The sequence below is a fragment of the Notamacropus eugenii genome, chromosome 4 (assembly GCF_028372415.1).
Source record: "Notamacropus eugenii isolate mMacEug1 chromosome 4, mMacEug1.pri_v2, whole genome shotgun sequence".
NCBI lineage: Eukaryota > Metazoa > Chordata > Mammalia > Diprotodontia > Macropodidae > Notamacropus > Notamacropus eugenii.
Window position 1 is genome coordinate 343,803,746 of NC_092875.1, and position 22,408 is coordinate 343,826,153.

Genomic DNA, 22,408 nt, shown 5'->3' on the forward strand with positions numbered 1-22,408 from the left:
TCATCAACCCCCACAAAATATAAATACAACGAAAAGGGGAAGATGCGCAATAGGAGTGTCCTTATGTGACATGTGCCAAATATTTGGCATTTTTCACTGAGTTGGGATAAGAGTGAATAGGTAAAATTTATAGAAAACTAACATATATTATAGTTGGGAAGATAGTTGGATACAGTGGGAAGGATAATGGATTAGGAGCACTCAATGGCTTGAGGCTTCAGTCCTTGCTCTGCTATACACTCATTACCTAATCTTGGGCAACTCTCTTTGACTCAGTTTCTGAATCTGTAAAATGAAAGACAGACGTTACCTGTTTCAGGTGGTTGTCATGGGAGAAATACTGTTTGTTTGTTTTCTTGGTGGTAGTGTTTGTCCTTTGTTTTCTTCTTTGACATGTATTTTTAAATTTAAAATTTTGAGTTCCAAATTTTCTTCCTCCCTCCCCTCACTCATCCCTAAGATGTTAAGCAAGTTGATATAGGTTATATATCTGCAATCATGTACAACATATCCATATTAGTCACGTTGTGAAAGAAGAAACAGAACCAAAGGAAAAAACACCCACACCCAAGTAAAGTGAAAATACTATGCTTCCCTCTGTACTCAGACTCTGGTATTTCTTTCTCTGGATGTGGATAGCATTTTCCATTATGATTTTTTTGGACTTGTTTTGAATCATTATATTGCACATTGTTTCTGATACTATGAGCCATATTCTCCTAGTCTTGCTCACTTCACTTTGTATCAGTTCAGGTAAGTCTTTCCAGGTTTTTCAGAAATCCGCCTGTTCATCATTTATTACTATAAAATAGTACTCTATTACATTTATATACAACTTTATACACAACTCCTTTAGCCATTCCCCAATTGATGGGCATCCCCTCAATTGTCCAGTTCTTTGAGGCAAGTACTTTTTAAAGCTTTAAGTACTATAAGAAATGTTAGTTATTATTCCAGGTCTGTTCCAGTCTGTGACATAATTTTTGTAGCTACTTGATTATAAACACCTTGAGGAGAGAGATTTTGTGTTATTTGTCTTTGTGTCTCTTTCTTAGTTCCTGGTGGAGGGCATTTAGGGAGGTGCTAAAAATATGTTTGTTGAATGAGTGGACTGCTAAACGTAAACAAAAACAAAAGATCACAAAACTAGTGCCAAACCTTTGTTAAACACCCATCTGTACATACTCCTCCACCCTAGAAACCCCTCTTGCTACCCCATAGAAAATGAATGTTCAGCTGTCATCAAAAGAGAAAACTTTATTTGAAACTTTTGCGTCTCTCCCCATATTCTAGTCACAAGTTCCTCCATAATAATTATAATTATTGTTGTTGGGTGCTGGCACCTTCAAGCTTTGGTACTTTTGAAACCACATTTCACAGGAGATGTGATGATTTTGAAAGTAGTTCCTGTCTATAAGAACCACTTGCCACATTCTACCTCAGGAGTCAGGCTTCAGGGTAGTGGTCACATAGATTTCTTGCCTTGGGCTCCATATCATACCTAACTCCATAAGTAGGAAACTTCTGAGAATGCAAGTGCCCTATACTGTCTTATTTGACCCTTCTGATTATTTCCTCCCGTTAGGATACTTTCTACTCCCTTGGTTTTCCTGAGACTGCTCTTCTCCTGCTCATCTGACCACTCCCTCTCAATCTCATATACTGCATCACTATTCATTTTCTGCTCTTTTGACATAGACGTACCCAGCACTCTGTCCCAGTTCTTTTTCTCTCTCAGTGGCCTAATTTGCTCCTAAGGTTTCAATGATCATCCATATGTACATGATTTTCAGTTCTATAAATACAGCCTCACTTTCACCTGAATCTGAGTCTTGCTATCAGTTGCCTATAGGATATGTCCAACTGCATGTCCTACAGACATCTTATATCCAAACAGAGCTCATGATTGCCCATTCCTATCTCCTTCCCCACCAAGCCCCCCCTTCTCCTAAGTTCCCTATTTCTGTTGAGGATGCCATCACCCTGGGGTCAGCTCAGACCCCAGGAGCTGATTGTTAAAATTTCAGGATGAGCAGTTGCACTTTGGAAATTAGCAATAAATCAGAGCTTAGTTGATTTTTTTTCATCATCTACATTCAAGAAAGTGATGGAGAAAGCATTAATAAGTATGTCATGTCTACTTTTTTTTTTTCCTCCAGAGAGCCAATTATTAAACATTTATCAGCACACTTCTTCCTGGTGTCAGGACTTTTCCCTCGCCCTCTTAGTCAATCAGTTGTAAAGGATTGTGAGTGCCACCTTCATACTCAACTCATATCCCCTTGTCTCTACTCAAGCAGCCAACCTGATTCAGACCCTCCTCACCTCTTACCCAATTGTTTGGCTTTTGGAATACTCTGTATTTTGCGTCATTCCCCTCACTTGACATTTTGCCAGCATTATACAACATTCAGTCTTTCCCTAGGCCATTGCATAGGCTGACTCTTCTTGATATCCAGCATGCTTTCCCTTCGTGCTTCTACCATTCAGAGTTCCCTAGCCACCTCCTAGTATCAGCTCAAATGCCATCCATCCCCTACAGAAGGAGGGGCCTTTCCTGGTTCCTTCTAGTTTCTACTACTTACTCTTATCCCAAAATTAATTTGTGTTTTTGATGTATTTTATGTTTACTTATCAGCATACATGGGAATGTATATGTGTACATATACACACATATAATATATGCACACAAATGTACATGTATATATTACATACACACATATTATATATGTGTATATGATATATATTATATATAAGTATATAAAATTCTCTCCAGTAGATATACTGTGAGATCCTCGAGGGCACTTTTGTTTTTATGTACCTAGGACATAACATAGAGCCTGGAACATAGTAATTATAATAATTCATAATAGCTAACTGAAGATTTTGCAAAGCCCTTTAGATATAATTTCTATTTCATCTTCATGACAATCCTGGGAACTAGAGCCTGTTATTATCCCCATTTTATAGATGAGGAAACTGAAAATGAAAGAGGTTGAATGACTTGCCCAGAGTCACACAGCTAATAAATGTCTAAAGGCAGACTGGATCTCAGGTCTTCCTGATTCCAACTCCCAATGCTCTCTCCACTGTGACAGCTACCTGCCTTTCAAACAGTAGGTGCTACAAACATGTTTATTGAATTGAATTGAACTTAAAACAGCATGTTAAGCAATGGACAAGAGTCACAGTACTAAGGATATAGCCGAGTACATTGGGATTCCTTAGCACATGTTAACTGAATGACTTACAAAATGAATAGCACCACTGAATATTCTTAAAAGTGGCATTTCTCCTTCATGGACTAGACCCTGTGCTGTCAAAAGTAACTACTGGTGTATATATATATGTCAATAAAGACTGTAGGCAAAATCACTCTGGTCTTTCATCTGCCTAGCCTTTCCTTCTCACCCCTACTCCAGATTACCTATTTCTTCCACCTAATGCTTGCTTCTGATAAAGAGCTATGATCTTTGGAGGTCAGTACTGTGAGCTTATTCCTGGCAAAGACCCACACAATACTGAGGTGTCCTTTCTATTTTATTGGGGGGGGGGGTATGAGAGGGACATATTTGGCTAGCAGAATGGTGCAGCAGAAAGATTTCTGTGTGTAAATTCAGAGGTCCTGGACTTCTTCCAGCCTTCCTTGGCCACTGCCTCACTGGGATCTTGGGCAAATCATTTAAACCTCTCTAGATTTCTGTTTTCTCTTCTGTAAAATGAAGAGGGTGAACCTGATAACTTTTTAGGGATCCTTTCAGTTTTACATCTATGAGTCCTCTACAATTAAGAATGCTTAAAAACTCTCTCAGTGCCTTATTTTCTAATTTGAGGGACTATTTGATAAAAATGCCAAATTTCCTTGTAATACATATTTGCTAAAGTACCCTGAGCACATCAGAAGGTAAACATGTATCATAAAATATAGTACTCACACTGATCATCTTCATTTGCATCTAGATCTGTGAAAAGAGAATTCCATGTTCTACTGTGACTGCCTTTATAAGAACAAAAGAATCTAATATAATTTTTATCCTACAATACTGATTGGCATTTTTTACTTCCTTTTAGCCTAAAATTTACTTTTGTATTTTTCAGCCTTCAGTTTTAGAGAAGATCATCATGAAAACTGTTTTCACATCATTATTTTCTTTCTCCTTTCTCCTTCTTTGAAACATCCTTAATATTGACAAAAGATAACTTCTTAAATAGCAGATGCTACATTCTTGCCAACATTAAATTAATTAAAGGAATAGCTAGCTCCTGCTTATCAAGTCAGAGTTGGGGTAGGGATGAAAGGACTGGTAACAATTAGTCAGTAAAAAAAAAAAAAATCAGTCGGTAGTCAATCTTCAGTTCATGTCAGTTGCCTCGTCCCCATGCCTTCTTTATCTCTCCCTTTTGCCTTCCTTTGGTTGGGTAACGCAGATTTGTTCCAATGTATGTCCTACACCAATGGTATCAAACTCAAATAGAAACGGATCCCTGCAGCTGAATACTAACTTTCCCACTGTTGGTTCCAGCCACATCGAAAGATCAACTGGCACTTGTGTTAGAAACCCCTGCTCTCCAGGTAGTTTCCTACCAAGAAGGTAGTACACTGAGGTTGTAGCCCTTGCCTAGGACCCTTCCTTCCTTCCTTCTTCTCTACCAAAGATCCTCAAACTTTGAAACTTGAAAACTTCAACTCTTAAAACTTGAAAGGAAACTTTAAGTAATATCTTTCAAATGCTTTGCAAATATACCCGTTTATTGTTCACAATCATACAAATCCTAGAGCCTCAATTAAAGGAGGATTTTCCTGTAAGTGATACTAACTTGGCAAGCATGTTAAATTTGGTTTCTGTTGATTTTGCCACTGGCTCATATATAATAGTAATTACTGTTTAATAAATGAAGATGATTGATTCAAAAATCTGTCATGGTTAAACCACAGTATATGATCAGAAGTCAATTATTTGAATAATTTTGGGGGAAAATGAAGGAAATTTTGTGATTTTATATTGTATTGGAAGTCCTGGGGATATGGGGCAAGGGAAGCATATTTATAGAACCACCACTGAATGATAAACAAGCCAAATTCAGAGTTGGAACTATTCATTATGATGTACCAAGGACATATTATTCCAAGGTATTTTTTTGTTGCAGCTGGCATTGGTTTTGTAATAGAAAACATAAGACAAAGAAAGACACTTAAGCATTATAAAACAATAAGGCAATTATTATCAATACTCCAGTGCACCAGCAGCCTCATTCCTGGAGCCACCAGGCATAGATAGGGGCCTGGGAAATGAAACATGGATTTTATTTGGAGAGATATGTGCCCTTGTTTATTGTGGATGGGTACACACACATAATGCTATGATTATGGGTGTATGCCTCCTGTATCTATATGGGCATGTGTGAATATATTCATTATAAGTAACTTTTTTCAGTAGTTTGTGGAAAAAAATGCCCCCAAACCAAAACTACTTGAAATTTAACAAACCTGAATAATGAAATTCCTTCCTTCCTTCCTTCCTTCCTTCCTTCCTTCCTTCCTTCCTTCCTTCCTTCCTTCCTTCCTTCCCTCCCTCCTTCGTGTGTTAGGTAGAGGTGGAGAGGGAACTTCTAATGGTAAATTTAAGATAAAGAAGATGGAAATAAAAACCCAACCATCTTCTATTCAAAGGGGAAAAAAAATTCACAATAATTTTTAAAAAATCTCTCACTTCCCAAATTCAACCCAACAAATATTTATCACTCACTCTCTATAAGCAAGGCTCTGTATTCAAGTTGAAGATACAAAAATGAAAAATGATTTAGACCTTGTCCTCTAGGAACTTATGTACTCATACTGCCTGGCACACAGTAGATGCTTAATAAATGTTTACTAACTGTCATAATTATAAGGTTCATAGGAAAAGCTTAGAGGCGAAAGGAAGCTCAAGTGGTAAGTTATGCTTAAAAATCTATAGTGGCTCTGACATGTAAAAGCTCAACTCCTCAGCCTGGTATTCAATTAAATTAGAAACAAAATATGAAACACCTATTATGTGCCAGGCAGTGGATTTAAAGCACGTCATCAACTGCCATTCCTTTATTTTTCTACCCCCTCTTTTTTTAACTCTCTACTACATCTTTTTACTCACCTACCTTCAAGCCACCCTGCCTATGGTCCCTACTCTGTGGTACACTATGCATTTAGAATCTGTTTCCATTCCTTTACCTGGAATGTCTTTTTAGTTCTATGAACCTGTCCCTTTCCTCTCTGTTCATTCATGTCCATCTTCACCTTTCATGTCCATCTTCACCACGCATCCAGAAAGCCTTACTCACCACTTTCAGAAGCTCGACTGACTCATCTCTTTATGTACTATTTTGCATTGGGTTACTCCACAAGAGCAAGTGTTCCATTAGCATATAAGATTCTTGAAGGTAACAACTCTTCCACATTCATGTCTTCTTGTCTCCACTGACTAGCACAATTCCTGGCACACAGGAGGCACTTATGCTGAATTGAATTTTCCCCAAGTTGTTGCTTGTGTATGTTTTGCTTCCCTCACATAGACTGCAAACTTGAGAGAAAGGAATCATTTCTTCTATTTCCTGAGTAGTTCCTTAAAGTTCTTTGTATAAAGTTGTTCCATGAATGCTTGCCAGCAACTCTCTGGATATTTGCAAGTTAGTAAACTAAAAGATACATATGTATTTAAAAAAGAGAAGAAATGAGGAAAGGAGTAAGGTAAAGATAAGGATTATAGAATCACAGGCTTCGGGCTACAAGAGACCTTAGAGGTCATCTAGTTCAACCCACTCATTTTATAAATGAGGAAATTAAGGTTCAGAGAATTTGAATGATGTTCCCAAGGTCACCTGGGTTGTCAATGTCAGAGTCTATGAGATCTTCTGACTGTAAAACTGGTTGTCTTTCACTTGTTGTTCAGTCGTGTCTGACTCTGTATGACCCCATTTGGGGTTTTCTTGACAAAGATACTGGTGTGGTTTACCATTTCCTTCTCCAGCTCATTTTACAGATGAGAAAACTGAGGCAAAGAGGGTTAAGTGACTTGCCCAGCGTTACACAGCTAATAAATGCCTGAGGCCAGATTTGAACTCATAAAGATGAGTCTTCCTGACTTTAAGCCCCATACTCTGTGTCACCTGGTCTTGTGTTTGTGTATATATGTGTGTGTTTGTGTGTGTGTGTATGTGTGTACGTATACCCGCTTTCCTTAATGTAACCAATCATGCTACTCTCATTCCCATGACGCTGCTAGTCCTATAACCAATGGTACAATTTCTTTACCTATTCTGATCTATTTTTTGTTCTATCCTTATAAAAAAGCAGTTGCATCTTCAATTCTTTGTCTTTGACTGAACTGAGGCAAGCCATTGACCCATTCAACTGGCAGGTAGTGTTCCTGTTAATATAATGTTATCTCATTCAGAGAAAATGGTGCCTCAGTCTACCTTTGTTGAATTTTACTTGTGACATACTGCCAAAGTTCACACTCTTAAGAGTGCTACCCCAACTAGATTAAAATATAACTGCAAAATAATTAACAAAATTCAATAAAACATAATTAGCATATTTTAAAGCTAAATACACAGCTTCAAGGATCTTTATGTATGACTTATGTAGCTCCATTTTATGTGAATTTGACACCACTGCTCTACACTGTTCTGATTAAATGACATAGTGATTTTAAAATGCTTAGCATGGTGCTTGGCACATAGTAGGCATTTAATAAACGTGTCCATCCTCTTTTTTTCCTTCCTTCTGACCTTCCTCTGAAACTTCAGTGAAGTATAATGGGAAGGCATTGGAACTGGAAGATTGGGGTTCTAATTCCAGATTTTCTACTGATTACTTGAGCTTTGTTACAAAGTCCTAACTTACTTGGGCTCATATATAATATTTGTCTCATATATAATAAAATGAAGAAATTGGATTATCTGATCTAGAGTAGACTTTATTATCTGTTTCCTTTGCTGTCTCTTTTTCTTCTTCCCACCCTATGACTATGAACATTCCCCAAGGGTCGGTCCCTGATATTATGCTCTTTGCTTTCCCTTTTCTTCTTTAGAGGACTTTTCCATTGCTATAGATTTCATTTCTGTAGTCAAAAGAAGGTAAGGGGCTGGAGCTCAGGACAAAACTGAGGACAGAGATTTTTGAATCAATGAATCCCTTGAATACCGAATCTAAACTCTGAAGATTGCACCCTCTCCCCATTCCCAGTCTAACCACAGCATACTGATTCAAATTTATTTCCTAACTACTTCTTAAGATAGTCTCTAATCAGCTCAGTCTCTTTATGGTCCCATGAGCATAATAACTTGCTTATGTCCATCTCTATACCTTTTCAGATATTGTTCAGCTGCTCTTATCTCACCTTCAGTGGGGACTGGAGCTAGAAAAATATTCAGATTTTAATGTGCATAATATTTCATTTAAATGTGAGATTTGATTTAATTCCATGGTTGGGGTTTTGGATACTGAACATACATATCTAGGGAGTGGCTATGATAAATCTATAAATCAGGGCCAACAGAAATGGCATCTTTAATAGGTGAGCCATCCTGACTGAACAAACACCTCTTCCTAAGTTTCTTTTTAAATTATTAGAGATTGTGTCAGGGATCAGTGAGCCAGTAGAGGAGGTTTGGAGGAGACAGGGCAAGGATAAAGTCATGAGATGTATGTCTTTCCTGGCATCACTGAAAGTACACAATGTAAGCAGCTAACTAGTCTTGAGAGGGACTGTTAAAGCACTGAGTAAGAATTAGAATTTTAAAAGATCTTTAAAAGATTGCTCCAAATCATTAATAGAGAAATATAATTCTGAGTTTTCACCATATGCCTAGTAAATTGCCAAAGATGACAAAAGATGGTATTAGTCATTCTTGGAGAGGTTAGAGTAAGAAAAGCACAACAAAACATGGAATTGTGATTTGGTCCACCCATTCTGGAAAGCGATTTAGAATTAGGCTTTAAATAAAATGTCTATATATTTTAACCCAGTGATCCCCTTGCTGGGATACAACCCAAGGAGGTCAAAGACAGGGAAGTCTCATATATTCTAAAACGTCCCTAGCAACACTTTTTGTGGTAGCAAAGAACAAAAACAAATTATAAGCCCATTATAAACAAATTGTGGTATCTAAATGTAATGGAAGATTACTGTACTACAAGAAACAATGAATATGAAAAATTCAGAGAAGCATAAGGAGACTTTATGAACTGATATAGAATGTAGTATGCAAAACCACAAAAACCAGCGTCTACAATGGAATGAGCAGGAACAAGAGAAAGTAACTAAACACTGTGTAAGAAGCATGGCCCTGGAGAAGACTTAAGAAAATGTACTTCTTTGCCTTTGCTGGAGATGTGGGAGACTGTGGTTGCTGAGTATTGTATATACTGTCAAACTTTGTTGATATTCTGGTGATTTTATTCAATTATTTTGTTTTCTCTTTCTCTTATTTATTTGGGTTTTTTTTGTTTGTTTGTTTTGGTACAAGGGAGGTTAACTGAGTAGGAGAGGAAGGAGGGCTTTTTGGAAGGAAGATGATATAAAAGCAAAATATATATATGTATGTATATATATAATATACACTTATATACATATACACACACCTATATGCATACATACATATAAAAGATCTTGACAGGCTAGAACGTTAAGCCAAATCTAATTAAAAGACATTGAATACATTTAAGGTCTTTTTGGTTTCAAAAGTCAATTTTATAAGTACAAGATAGTAAAGGCATGCCTAGATAGCAGGTTAAAAAAAGATCTCAAGGCTTTAATGGACCACAACCTTGATATGAGTCAACGGTGTGATATAGATGCCAAGACAATTGATGCAATCTTAGGTGAGAGAAGCAGAACATCCAAAGTCATAGAGACCACTCCACTCTGCTCTGCTCAGACTACACCTAGAATACCCTGTTCAGTTCTAGGAACCACATTTTAGAAGGGAGATCTGAAAGGGACAGTGTCCAGAGGAGGGCAACTAGGGTGGAGAAAGGGGGAAGATACCCAGGTCATACCATACAAAAATCATTGGACAGAGTGGAAGTGTTTAGGTCAAAGTAGACTCAGGGAGAATGTAATAGTTTTCAGACATTAAGTGGATGAAACATGGAAAAGGGATTTTGGCTCCAGAGGACAGAGCAAATAGCAAGACACAGAAACTGTGAAGATGAGAATTTAGGTTTAATATAAAGGAAAGTGTCTTAATCATTACAGCAATCAAAAAATGGCATGACCTCAGGAGTTAATGGGCTCTCCCTTACTAGAGATCTTCAAGAAAAGGACTAGATGGCCCCTTGTAGGGTATGGTCTAAAGGGAGTCTTCTTCCAGTATAGGCTGGGACCACCCTTATAACTCTAAGATTCTGGAACATTCTGCCTAATTAGTATTTCCTGTTCCATAAAATTAGAATGTTGAGCTGATTTAACTTCTAATTCCTGCAAATTATAGAACACATTCCTTTTTATAATGCTAGGGTTCAGAAGAAAAGTAACATTTATCAGGATTTTGCTGTATGTGCTCATTAAACCCTGACTCGGGAATAATTAATCAGCTGTATCATAATGGACTTCTATTACTTAAGTAGATATACAATAAACCATTTTAACATAATCATTTCTACTTTTATTAATAGCAAGTTAGGGAATTATAATAATCTTGCATTCAGTATAGTTATATTATGAATATGGCCTATATAACACAATCTCTCCTTCAGTTTTTTTGGGAAAAGATGTGATTATCTGGATAAATAAAAATCCAAAGAACTAGCACTTTAAGACTGGAAGACTCCCAAATTCTGGTTTTGCCTCTTACTATATGCGTGACCTTGGGCAAACCCCTTTCCTTCTTGGAGTTGCAATTTCCCTATTTGTAGAATGGGTGGTGTTAGGGATTAGACCTAGTGAACTTTAAGGTTCATTTCAACTCTAAATTTATTCACCTTTGATTTGGATTCACTGGCATATTTCTATGCAGCCTCTACCTTCAGAGATCCTTTCTTCTTTTTACTCAAGAGGATGTGAATTTACTAATCATCAGAGCAAAAATCCATGAAACACTGCTCCCCACCCCCACTGCCCATTGCCAAATGTGAGATTAAAAAGCCCAGTTTAATGCTGCTTCAGTCTGTGGAAAGGCCGGAACCTGGCTGCAAGAGAAGGTAGCAGCCACCATGGAGGTGTAACCCCAGCTTTGGAAGGGTAGAGCAAGGGTGGAGTCAGAAGTGTTCCTGCTGTCCACCTTCCTTCATCAGATAAGACCTGTGTCTAGGTCACTGCCCACCCCTTGACATATTCTTATGATAAAGATGTCATATTTGGAGCAGGTGCCTGAGCCGCAATGCTTCAAGGTGTAGGTCTTTTAGCTGATGCTGTTACTGTTACTATGGGGCCAAAGGGGAGAAGTGTCATCATTTAACAGAACTGAGGAAGTCCCAAGGTAACAAGAGACAGTGTGACTGCATTGCAAAAGCAATTGACCTGAAGGACAAATATAAAAACACTGGTGCCAGGCTAGTTTGGGATGTTGCCAATAACACAAGTGGGAGTCTGGGGTTGGCACTACCATTGTCATGGTCCTTCTATGGTCCATTGCTAAGGAAGGCTTTGAAGAGATTATCAAAGGGACGAATTCAATGAGATCAGAAGAGGTGTCATGCTGACTGTTGATGTCATCATTACTCCTGTCACAACCCCTGAGGAAGCTGCTCAGGTGCTACAGTTTCTACAAATGGAACCAATAAATTGGCAACATAATGTCTGATGCAATGGAAAAGTTTGGAAGAAAGGATGTCATCACAGTAAAAGGTGGAAAAACATTGAATGATGAATTAGAAATTATTGAAGGTCTGAAGTTTCACAGAAGTTCTATCTTTCAGTATTTTATTCATACAGCTAAAGGTGAGAAATGTGAATTTCAGGATACCTATATTCACTTAAGTGAAAAGATCATCTCTGGTGTCCAATCTTTTGTACCTGCACTTGAAATTGCAAATGTCCTCTGTAAGCCTTTAGTCATAATTGCTGAAGAAACATTGCTGAGAAATAGTAAGTACATTGTTTTTGAACAGGCTAAAAGTTGGGCTGAAGCTCCAGGTTTTGATGATAAGAGGAAGAACCACTTAAGGATATGGCCATTGCTACTGGTAGTGCAGTTTTTGGAGAGGGGGATTGACTCTAAATCTTGAATATATTCAAGCTCGTGACTTTGTAAAAATTGGAGAGGTGGGAGCCAAGATGGCGGAGTAGAAAGACGCACATACACATAGCTCCGAACTCACAACCCATAGAACATCTACAAAGAAGTAACTCACAACAAATTCTGCACCCAGAGGCCACAGAACATTGGAGCGAGGGAGATTTCTGTTCTGGAGAGACCTGCAAACCTCTCGCAAAAGGTCCTTTGCGCCGCGGACTGGGCGCCGGGACTAGGATCTGAGTACAGCCCTGCCGCGGCCACGGCACCAAGAGGAAAAGATCCGAGTGGGCTTCAGGGATGGGATCTCCAACAGCCACGTGGGTCCCTCCACCCACAGAGGGACCTGCAAACCTCTCGCAGAGGGTCCCTCGCGCTGCAGACGCGGGGCCCAGCCCAGACCTGCCACGGCCGTGGCGCCGACGGGAGCGGATCCGGGCGGGCTTCAGGGACGGGATCTCCAGCGGCCGCACAAGTCCCTCCACCCACAGGTGATGGGGGTCGGTGAGAGAGTCTCTTTGGTGGGTCGAGGGGGGAGTGGGGTGCCCCCGTGGCTCGGGCCCCCTCCTGAGGCAAAGGCTGAGGGGCGGCAACGGACCAGGGCTCCCCAAGCAGGCAGGAGCCTGGATCCATTGTTGAAGGTCTGTGCATAAACTCCCTGAGGGAACTGAGCCTGAGAGGAGGCCCTGCCCCGACCTGACCACCTGAACTTAATCTCACACTGAATAGCAGCCCTGCCCCCGCCAAAAGCCCTGAGGCTGGAAGCAGCATTTGAATCTCCCAAACGCTGGCTGGGAGGATCAGGAGGCAAGGTGGGTGTGAGGAGAATATTCAGAGGTCAAGTCACTGGCTGGGAAAATGCCCAGAAAAGGGAAAAGAAATAAGACTATAGAAGGTTACTTTCTAGGTGAACAGGCATTTCCTCCCTGCCTTTCTGATGAGGAAGAACAATGCTTACCATCAGGCAAAGACACAGAAGTCAAGGCTTCTGTGTCCCAGCCCACCCAATGGGCTCAGGCCATGAAAGAGCTCAAAAAGAATTTTGAAAATCAAGTTAGAGAGGTGGAGGAAAAGCTGGGAAGAGAAATGAGAGACATGAAGTCAAAGTATGAACAACAAATCAGCACCCTGCTAAAGGAGACCCAAAAAAATGTTGAAGAAAATAACACCTTGAAAACTAGCCTAACTCAATTGGCAAAAGAGGTTCAAAAAGCCAATGAGGAGAAGAATGCTTTCAAAAGCAGAATTAGCCAAATGGAAAAGGAGATTCAAAAGCTCACTGAAGGAAATAGTTCTTTCAAAATTAGAATGGCACAGATGGAGGCTAAGGACTTTATGAGAAAGCAAGAAATCACAGAACAAAACCAGAAGAATGGAAAAATGGAAGATAATGTGAAATATCTCATTGGAAAAACAACTGACCTGGAAAATAGATCCAGGAGAGACAATTTAAAAATTATGGGACTACCTGAAAGCCATGATCAAAAGAAGAGCCTAGACATCATCTTTCATGAAATTATCAAGGAAAACTGCCCTGAGATTCTAGAACCAGAGGGCAAAATAAATATTCAAGGAATCCACAGAATACCGCCTGAAAGAGATCCAAAAAGAGAAACTCCTAGGAACGTTGTGGCCAAATTCCAGAGTTCCCAGGTGAAGGAGAAAATATTGCAAGCAGCTAGAAAGAAACAATTCAAGTATTGTGGAAGTACAATCAGGATAACACAAGATCTAGCAGCCTCTACATTAAGGGATCGAAGGGCATGGAATAGGACATTCCAGAAGTCAAAGGAACTAGGACTAAAACCAAGAATCACCTACCCAGTAAAACTGAGTATAATACTTCAGGGGAAAAATTGGTCTTTCAGTGAAATAGAGGATTTTCAAGCATTCTTGATGAAAAGACCAGAGCTGAAAAGAAAATTTGACTTTCAAACACAAGAATGAAGAGAAGCATGAAAAGGTGAACAGCAAAGAGAAGTCATAAGGGACTTACTAAAGTTGAACTGTTTACATTCCTACATGGAAAGACAATATTTGTAACTCTTGAAACTTTTCAGTATCTGGGTACTGGGTGGGATTACACACACACACATGCACACACGCACACATACATAGAGACAGAGTGCACAGAGTGAATTGAAGAGGATGGGATCATATCTTAAAAAAAAATGAAATCAAGCAGTGAGAGAGAAATATATTGGGAGGAGAAAGGGAGAAATTGAATGGGGCAAATTATCTCTCATAAAAGAGGCAAGCAAAAGACTCATTAGTGGAGGGATAAAGAGGGGAGGTGAGAAAAAAACATGAAGTCTACTCTCATCACATTCCACTAAAGGGAAGAATAAAATGCACACTCATTTTGGTAGGAAAACCTATCTTACAATACAGGAAAGTGGGGGATAAGCAGGGTGGGGGGGATGATAGAAGGGAGGGCATGGGGAGGAGAGGGCAATTTGAGGTTGACACTCATGAGGAGGGATAGGATCAAAAGAGAATAGAAGTAATGGGGGACAGGATAGGATGGAGGGAAATATAGTTAGTCTTATACAACACAACTATTATGGAAGTCATTTGCAAAACTACACAGATTTGGCCTATATTGAATGGCTTGCCTTCCAAAGGGAAGGGGTGGAGAGGGAGGGAGGTAAAGAAGTTGGAACTCAAAGTGTTAGGATCAACTGTCGAGTAATGTTCTTGCCACTAGGAAATAAGAAATACAGGTAAAGGGGTATAGAAAGCTATCTGGCCCTACAGGACAAAAGAGAAGATGGAGACAAGGGCAGAGAGGGATGATAGAAGAGAGAGCAGATTGGTCATAGGGGCAATTAGAATGCTTGGTGTTTGGGGGGGGAGGGGATAAAAGGGGAGAAAATTTGTAACCCAAAATTTTGTAAAAATGAATGTTAAAAGTTAAATAAATAAATTTAATTATAAAAAAAATTGGAGAGGTTATTGGGACAAAAGATGATGCCATGCTTTTGAAAGGAAAGGGTGAAAGATCCCAAATCAAAAAAGATATCCAAGAAATCATTATGTCGTTAGAGATTACTGCTAGTGCCTAGGAAAATGAAAAGTTAAATGAACGTTTGGACAAACTTTCTGATGGAGTAGTTGTAATAAAGGTTAGTGGAACAAGTGATGGAGAAATGAATGAAAAGAAAGGATGAATTACTGATGCACTAAATGCTGCATGTGCTGCCATAGAAGAATGCATAGTTCTGAGAGGTGGCTGTGTGTTCTTTGTTGCATTTTGCACTTAGAATTGTTAATCCAGCTAATGAAGATAAAAAAAAATTGGAACAGAAATAATTAAGAAGAAACTGAACATCCCTGAAGTGACCACTGATAAATGAGAAAATTTTACAAAGCTCCTCAGAGAGATCAGTTATGATGCTATGCATGGAGACTTTGTGAATATGGGTTGAAAAAGGAATAATTGACCTAATACTAATGTCATAAGAACTGCTTTGTTGGATGCTGCTGGTGGAGCTTCTCTGTTAACTACAAGAGAAGTTGTTGTTACTGAAATTCCTAAAGAAGAGAAAGAACCTGGCATAGGAGGGATGGGTGGCATGGGTCGAGACATGGGACACTGCATGTTCTAATTTCCAAAAAAAAATGCTATATCATCATGAACTGTGATGCAAGCAATACTCAAGGCACTGGTTTTTTGTTTTGGTTTTGGGTTTTTTTTTTTTTTTTTTTTTACTAATTTTAGAGAAGTCAGTTGGAAAGAGGACTAAAAGGCTCATGTTTAAAAAAATCACAATAACCATCAATTACTGGTTTCAGTTGACAAAATATGTAAAGGTTTACTGCTGTAATCCATGCCTAGAGATAATTTATTTTGCATTTGATAAATAAAGACATTTGTACATTCCTAACACTGGGTGCAAGATCCATGTATCAATGTTCTGCTGTGAACTTACACCAGCTGAGGCATTTTAACGATTATTCTGTTAAATCAGAAGTTTGGGGTTTGCCATCACTAGAAGGAAAGTTTTGAAGCAGCCTATCTGTGCAAAGACTAATGAAAATTGTGTACAAAGCAGAGAAATACCCAATTATGTGATGACCTTTGTGTAATACAATTGTTCAAAGTTTAAAAAAGACTAACTTGAAATAAGAAGTTCTTATCATAAAATCATTGCCCTGCTGATAACGTCAGCTGCTGCCTTTGAGGATTATTACTGTGACTTTGCCTCCAAACTCTATGGCTTATCCCTTACTTTCATTCATTCTCATCACTCTCCCATAATATTTTCTGATCTGTAAAATGGGAGCAGTACTTAACACCTGCATTATCAGTTTCACCATGATCATAGATCCAGAGTTGGCAAAGATCTCAGGTGTCATCTATTCCTATCCCCTCCCTCCATTTTATAAATGAGGAAACTGAGGCAGAGAGAGGTTAATTGACTTGCCTGAGAACACAAAAATAGTAAGTGGCAGAGCCAGAATTTGAACCCAAGTTCCATGAGGTCAAGATCAGCCCTCTTCCTACTACACCATTGTACTTTACAGACTTCTTGTGAGGAAAGTGGCCTGTAAACATTAGTGATTGTGAATTAGTATTATTAGTCATTAAGCCATGTGGCAGGTTACTTCCGTTTGATAAAATATGGTGCTAATTAAACAATGGTTATGTTCACCAACAACTGATTACCCATAGGTTTCCTACTTAACCCTGAAACTGCAATGCATGAAAACAGCCAGTGGCCACATTCACTCACCCTGATAGCAGTTGGCATTGACAAAGTCATCGTCCTCTCAGCCCATATGCTCTAAAATCGCTGTTTCAGTTGAAGTCTGGACCTTGAGCCAAAATTTTGGAAAGGAGTCCTTTACACTTTGTTAATGTTAAATAAACAAATCTCTAAGCAGAGAGGAAAGGAAGCCTCTCTCCTCTTTCCCCTAACCCTCCAGAGGCTGGCTGAGGAGTATCCACAAAATGCAGATAATTCAGCAGCCCTTTCTCTGAAAGTTCAGGCCAGCAAGAAGTCATTTGCCACAGTGACTTTGGGACTGCTGACCTGAATATCCTATTGCTCCACAACCAGCATTAGTTCTGACATAAACAACACCCATTTCTTAAATTATCCCTTACTTTCAAGGATTCCTCCATACCATCACTGGTCCAATGCAAGAGATTCAATTCCTTTCTTAGAAATGGTTATTGGAAACACAGCAATATTTCATGGAAAGGACAAAAAGGAATGGATTATAGGGGAAAATACAAACAAAAGACTTCCTCATAAACACAGCAGTAACATCAGATGTGGGAAACACATATCAGAATGGCATTGCTCATAAAACAAATGCAATCTCCAGTTAGCTCTCAACACTCCCTCCCCACCCTCAAGTGTCTACTCACATGGAAGACTTTTCTTACTACCCGGCCAGCAAGGATATGGGAATGGTCTAATACCCAAACTAGTAACCTAGATACCAACCTAGATACAAATCTTCAGTAGCTCCCTATTGCCTCCTGAGCAAAGTTAAAACACTTTAAGCTAGAATTCAAGACCTGCCCCAGTCTGGTAACACCCTAACTCTCCATAATTATATCTTACCATTATTTCTTCCTTCTACTTTATCTATGCACTTGCTAAACAGGACTATTGTCTATCTTGCAAATGTCCTTTCAGTTTTCCTGCTTTCATACCTCTGATCACAATGTTCCCTATGCCTATAATGTCCAACAGCCCTCTTTGTCTGATGAATTCCTACTCCTCCTTTAAAATCTAACTCAAATGTCAACTTCTCCCAAAAGCCTTCTCATAGAACTTTATTTTATACTGCGCTAATAAACTTATCATGGAATATCATGTACTAAAGTTTTTGGTGTTCTCCAAGAACTGTAAGCTTGATGAATTCAGGTACAGTGTATTTATTTTTCTCAGAGTCTCAGAATGTTGTTTGTTCTTTGTTCTTGAAGAGGACCAATGACATCATGAGTTAAATCCAAATCACTCAGAGCCTATGATGTCATGAATGTATAATAAACATTAATGTACTCCAGACACCATGGGTCCATTATAAATGTTAGTTGAGTTGAGTATGATTTGCTCACAGACAGCTAGGTGGCATAGTGGATAGTGTGCCCAGTCTAGAGTCAGGAAGACTAACCTTTCTGAGTTCCAGTCTGGTCTCAGACACTAACTATGTGACCTTGGACAAGTCATCTACCCTGTTTGCTTCAATCTCCTCATCTGTAAAATGAGTTGGAGAAGAAAATGACAAATCACACTAGTATCTCTGCCAAGAAAACCCCAAATGGGGTCATGGAGAGTCAGATACAACTGAACAACAACAACAAAAATGACTTGTTCCATTGCGTTTTGGATCCCAACCAAATGCCCAGTAGAATCTGGTAATCCATTGGCTTTATAATTTAATACTAGGTCTGTCAGATGTTACTGGAGAAGCCTAAGTCAGGTTCCAACTTTAAGGACCAAACTTTTGGAAATTAAGGGCAACTCATGATCTGACACTGACATAAGAATTCTTGGGAAGGAAGTTTATCCAGATTCCAGGACAGGAAGAGGGTTATGTCCTGATTTCCTAGTTGTGTGTGCTCTATGTAGACTAAAGTCAAGTTTTCAACAAAACATGTCTTTTTGTACTCTGCCTGGTTTAGGTGGCATTGTCTAATAACAAGCCAGTGAGCCTACATACACTGACGAACTACAAGAGACTGTGGTCACCCTTTGGGTTATTTCTACTTACTATTTGTTGATCACTGTGCTGAAAGCTGGGGATATAAATACAAGCAAATAAACTTGAAGAAGCTTACATTCTACTGCAGAAAGAGAAAAACATCTAAAGATGTGCTAGAAAGAAATGGAGGAGAATTGAGGGGAAGAAAGGATAGTACTGGCCTGAGGACATGGTGAGAAGATATCCGGGAGGTGGTTGTGAAAACAACCCAGAAGATAGTCCAGATTTCCAGTATTTTTGAGTAGGGTAAAGTCTCAGTTGCGTCAAACAGAAAAACTCTATTTCAGTCTTCTTCCCCTCACATCTAAGTTACATCTCTTGGTGCTCTGTTTACTCTCCTAAGAAAAAAGGTTTGCTCACTGATTTTGTGCAATATCACTGAATGAAGCCCTGCATGATGAGGACTAACGTCACATGGACAACTCAGGGGACTACAGGAAGAATGTTCACAGCCTTTTTGCTGAAAGAATTTAAACCACTCAAGCACAGGAATCTGCAATCACCTGTATTTGTTGACTGAAGGAATGTTATATGTACAAAATATAAGGGATCATACTTAATTCCATCTTGGAATACATACATGTTCTCTCTCTTTCCATGTGTATGTATGTGTGTATATATATGTATACATATATACATATATATGTATACATATATATACAGAGAAATCAGTTGATCTAGTTATATATAGATTTCAATCTATCGATATATAGATTGTATATATACACACATACATGCATGAATGTACGTGTGTATGTATATCTCTATAGATAGATTGAAATCTATATCTACACACACAATACTATCACAAAAATCTATCTATAAGCTCTATCAGCTAGTGGCTGTTTCTGTGGAATAATTTTTTTAAGCCAAAAAGCAGCAACAATCCTAAATGCCTGATCTACTCAACAGACCTAAAGTGAAAAGAACTGCCAGAGACATCAGTATCCACATCACTTTGTATGAAAATCCTGAAGGATGAGCTCATTGTTCCCTTTCCTCAAGTGTCTTATGGATAAAAAGAAGCAGTGGAGACTTGCAGATCTGCACATGCTTATTGTCTCCCAGCCTGGAATACTTTATCCAAAAGCCTTTGATTCTTGTTCCTTCTGACTCACTGACAAAAAGTGGCATTTGCAGGAAGCCAGTGAGAAGATGAATCATGGGTTCAGTCATTCTTTCCATGCTGATAGGCAGTACATATAGATAACAGAACCTGCTGCTATTACTGGGTTGAAGAGTCTTAGTCCTTGGCCAGGATGGGACAGAGAGAGGGGGGTTCACATGGTGGCAATGCCTGCTGACAAGAGAGGGCTGTTTGCTGGGAAATATGGAGGAATGAGGCTGGCAGGATCTGGGGCAGGCTGAAACTGTCTTCCCAGAGGGTATTGGAACAAGATGAATCACCAAGGTGCTGACCCCCAAAATCTACTTTAAAAAGCATTTTGACACATTTTCTATAGCTTAAAAATATTTGTTTCATGGACTTCTGTTGATATACTCCTGAAAATATTCTCAAAGGGGTCAGCTAGGTGGCATAGCCCTGGAGTCAGGAGGACCTGAATTCTCACTTATTAGCTGTGGGACCCTGGATAAGTCACTTAACCCTGATTGTCTCAAAAAAAAAAATACACTGAATACAAACACAAATACAAACATCATTGTTCAAGTTGGTACCCTAATGAACTATGAAAAGAACTGGCCTAAGAACTAGAGAGATAAGGAAATAGCCACCTAAGAGAGTGAGCCACCAAATAAGTGGTACAGTGGAAGCAGGGACAGCACATCAGGATGTCTTGAATGGAAGTCGGGGTAGATGGCAGTGCAGTAGGTAAAGCACTGGGTCTGGAGTTAAGAAGACCTGAGTTCAAATCCTGCCTCAAATACATATCTCTGAGTATGTCGCTTAACTTTTGTCTACTTTAGTTGCCTCAACTGTCAAATGGGGTAAATAATAGCACCTAATTCACACAGTTATTTTGAGGACTACATGAGATAGTATTTGTAAAGTTCATAGCACAGTACCTGGCAGGCAGTTGGTACTTAATAAATGCTTATTCCCTCACACCTTCCCTCTCACCTGCTACCTGACCCATTGCTGTTCTGGCCTAGAGGAGTCAGGGGAGTGGCTTGGCATCAAGCAAGAAGACCTGGATTCAAGTTCCACCTCTGATATCTAATAGCTGTGCACCCTGGGTAAATCACTTAGTCTCTCTGACTCTGCTTCATCATCTGTAGAATAATACCTGATGTATCTAACCCCTGAGTTGTTGCAAGGGTCCACAAGAGATAGCTTGTGTAATAGCAGTTCTTTTTGTGGTGGCAAAGAATTAAAAATTGAGGGGATGCCCATCAATTAGGGAATGACTGAACAAGTTCTGATATATGAATGTAATGGAATACTATTGTTCCGTAAGAAATGATGAGCAGGCTGTTTTCAGAAAAACCCAGAAAGACTTACATGAACTGATGCTGAGCGAAATGAACAGAATCAGGAAATCACTGCACATAGTAACAAACACATTGTTCGATGACTAACTTGGAGAGATTTGGCTCTTTTCAGAAATACAGTGATCTAAGACAATTCCAAAGGACCCATCATAGAATATTCCATCCATATCCAGAGAAAGAACTATGGAGTCTGAATGTAGATCGAAGCATATTCTGTCTTTTTTTTCTTTCTCAGTTTCCCCTTTTGTTCAGATTCTTCTTTCACAACATGACTAGTGTGGAAATATGTTCAATATGATTGCACATATATAGGTTATATCAGATTGCATGCTGTCATAGGGAGAGGGAAGAAGAGGGAGGGAGAAAAAAAATTTGGAACTCAAAATCTTATGAAAGTGAATGCTGAAAACTATCTTTACATATAATTGGAAAAAATAAAATACTATTAAGGGAAAAAAGAGATAACTTGTGTGAATCACTTTACCAACTTTAGAATGCTACATAAATTTCAGTGGTTGCTCTGAGACTCAAACTCTATAATGCAAAGATAGCAAGGGGGGTGGGCAGATTTACCTGACTTTCAAATCAAATGGCCCTCTCATTTTCTCTTGAGGTCTCTCACATGGAAATAGAATAGTAGAATATAGTTTTATTCTTGAATATTAAAGAAATGAGCCTGAAACCCTGACCTCCTGGCTTCTCAAGTGTCTGTTCTCCACAATATAAACTAAGGAAGTGGGAATAAGTAGCTCACTGCACAGTAGAGTTAAATATTCATATGATTAGCAAGTGCAATAAGAAAGAGTAGGACAGTAGAACAAAGGCTTATCTTGGAGTCAGAAGGCTTGGATTCTAATCCCATCTCTGACACCAACTAGTAATGTGACCCTGGACAAGTCATTTTTCCTCCTGAGCCTCAGTTTGCTTTTCTGTAAGATGGGGTAGAATGATTACAACAGGGTTGTTTTGATGAAAGGACTTAATAAACCATAATATACTATCTAAATGTGAGTTGTTT

General features: G+C 39.0%; 1 protein-coding gene and 2 pseudogenes across 1 annotated transcript in view; 2 read left to right on the forward strand and 1 right to left on the reverse strand.

The window, feature by feature from the left end:
* TPPP (tubulin polymerization promoting protein) overlaps positions 1–22,408 on the reverse strand; it is a 141,532-nt gene that overhangs the window by 27,323 nt on the left and 91,801 nt on the right. The gene's annotated exons all lie outside the window — the stretch shown is intronic.
* LOC140498754 (60 kDa heat shock protein, mitochondrial pseudogene) lies at positions 11,207–12,690 on the forward strand (annotated as a pseudogene).
* On the forward strand, positions 15,116–15,872 carry LOC140498755 (60 kDa heat shock protein, mitochondrial pseudogene; annotated as a pseudogene).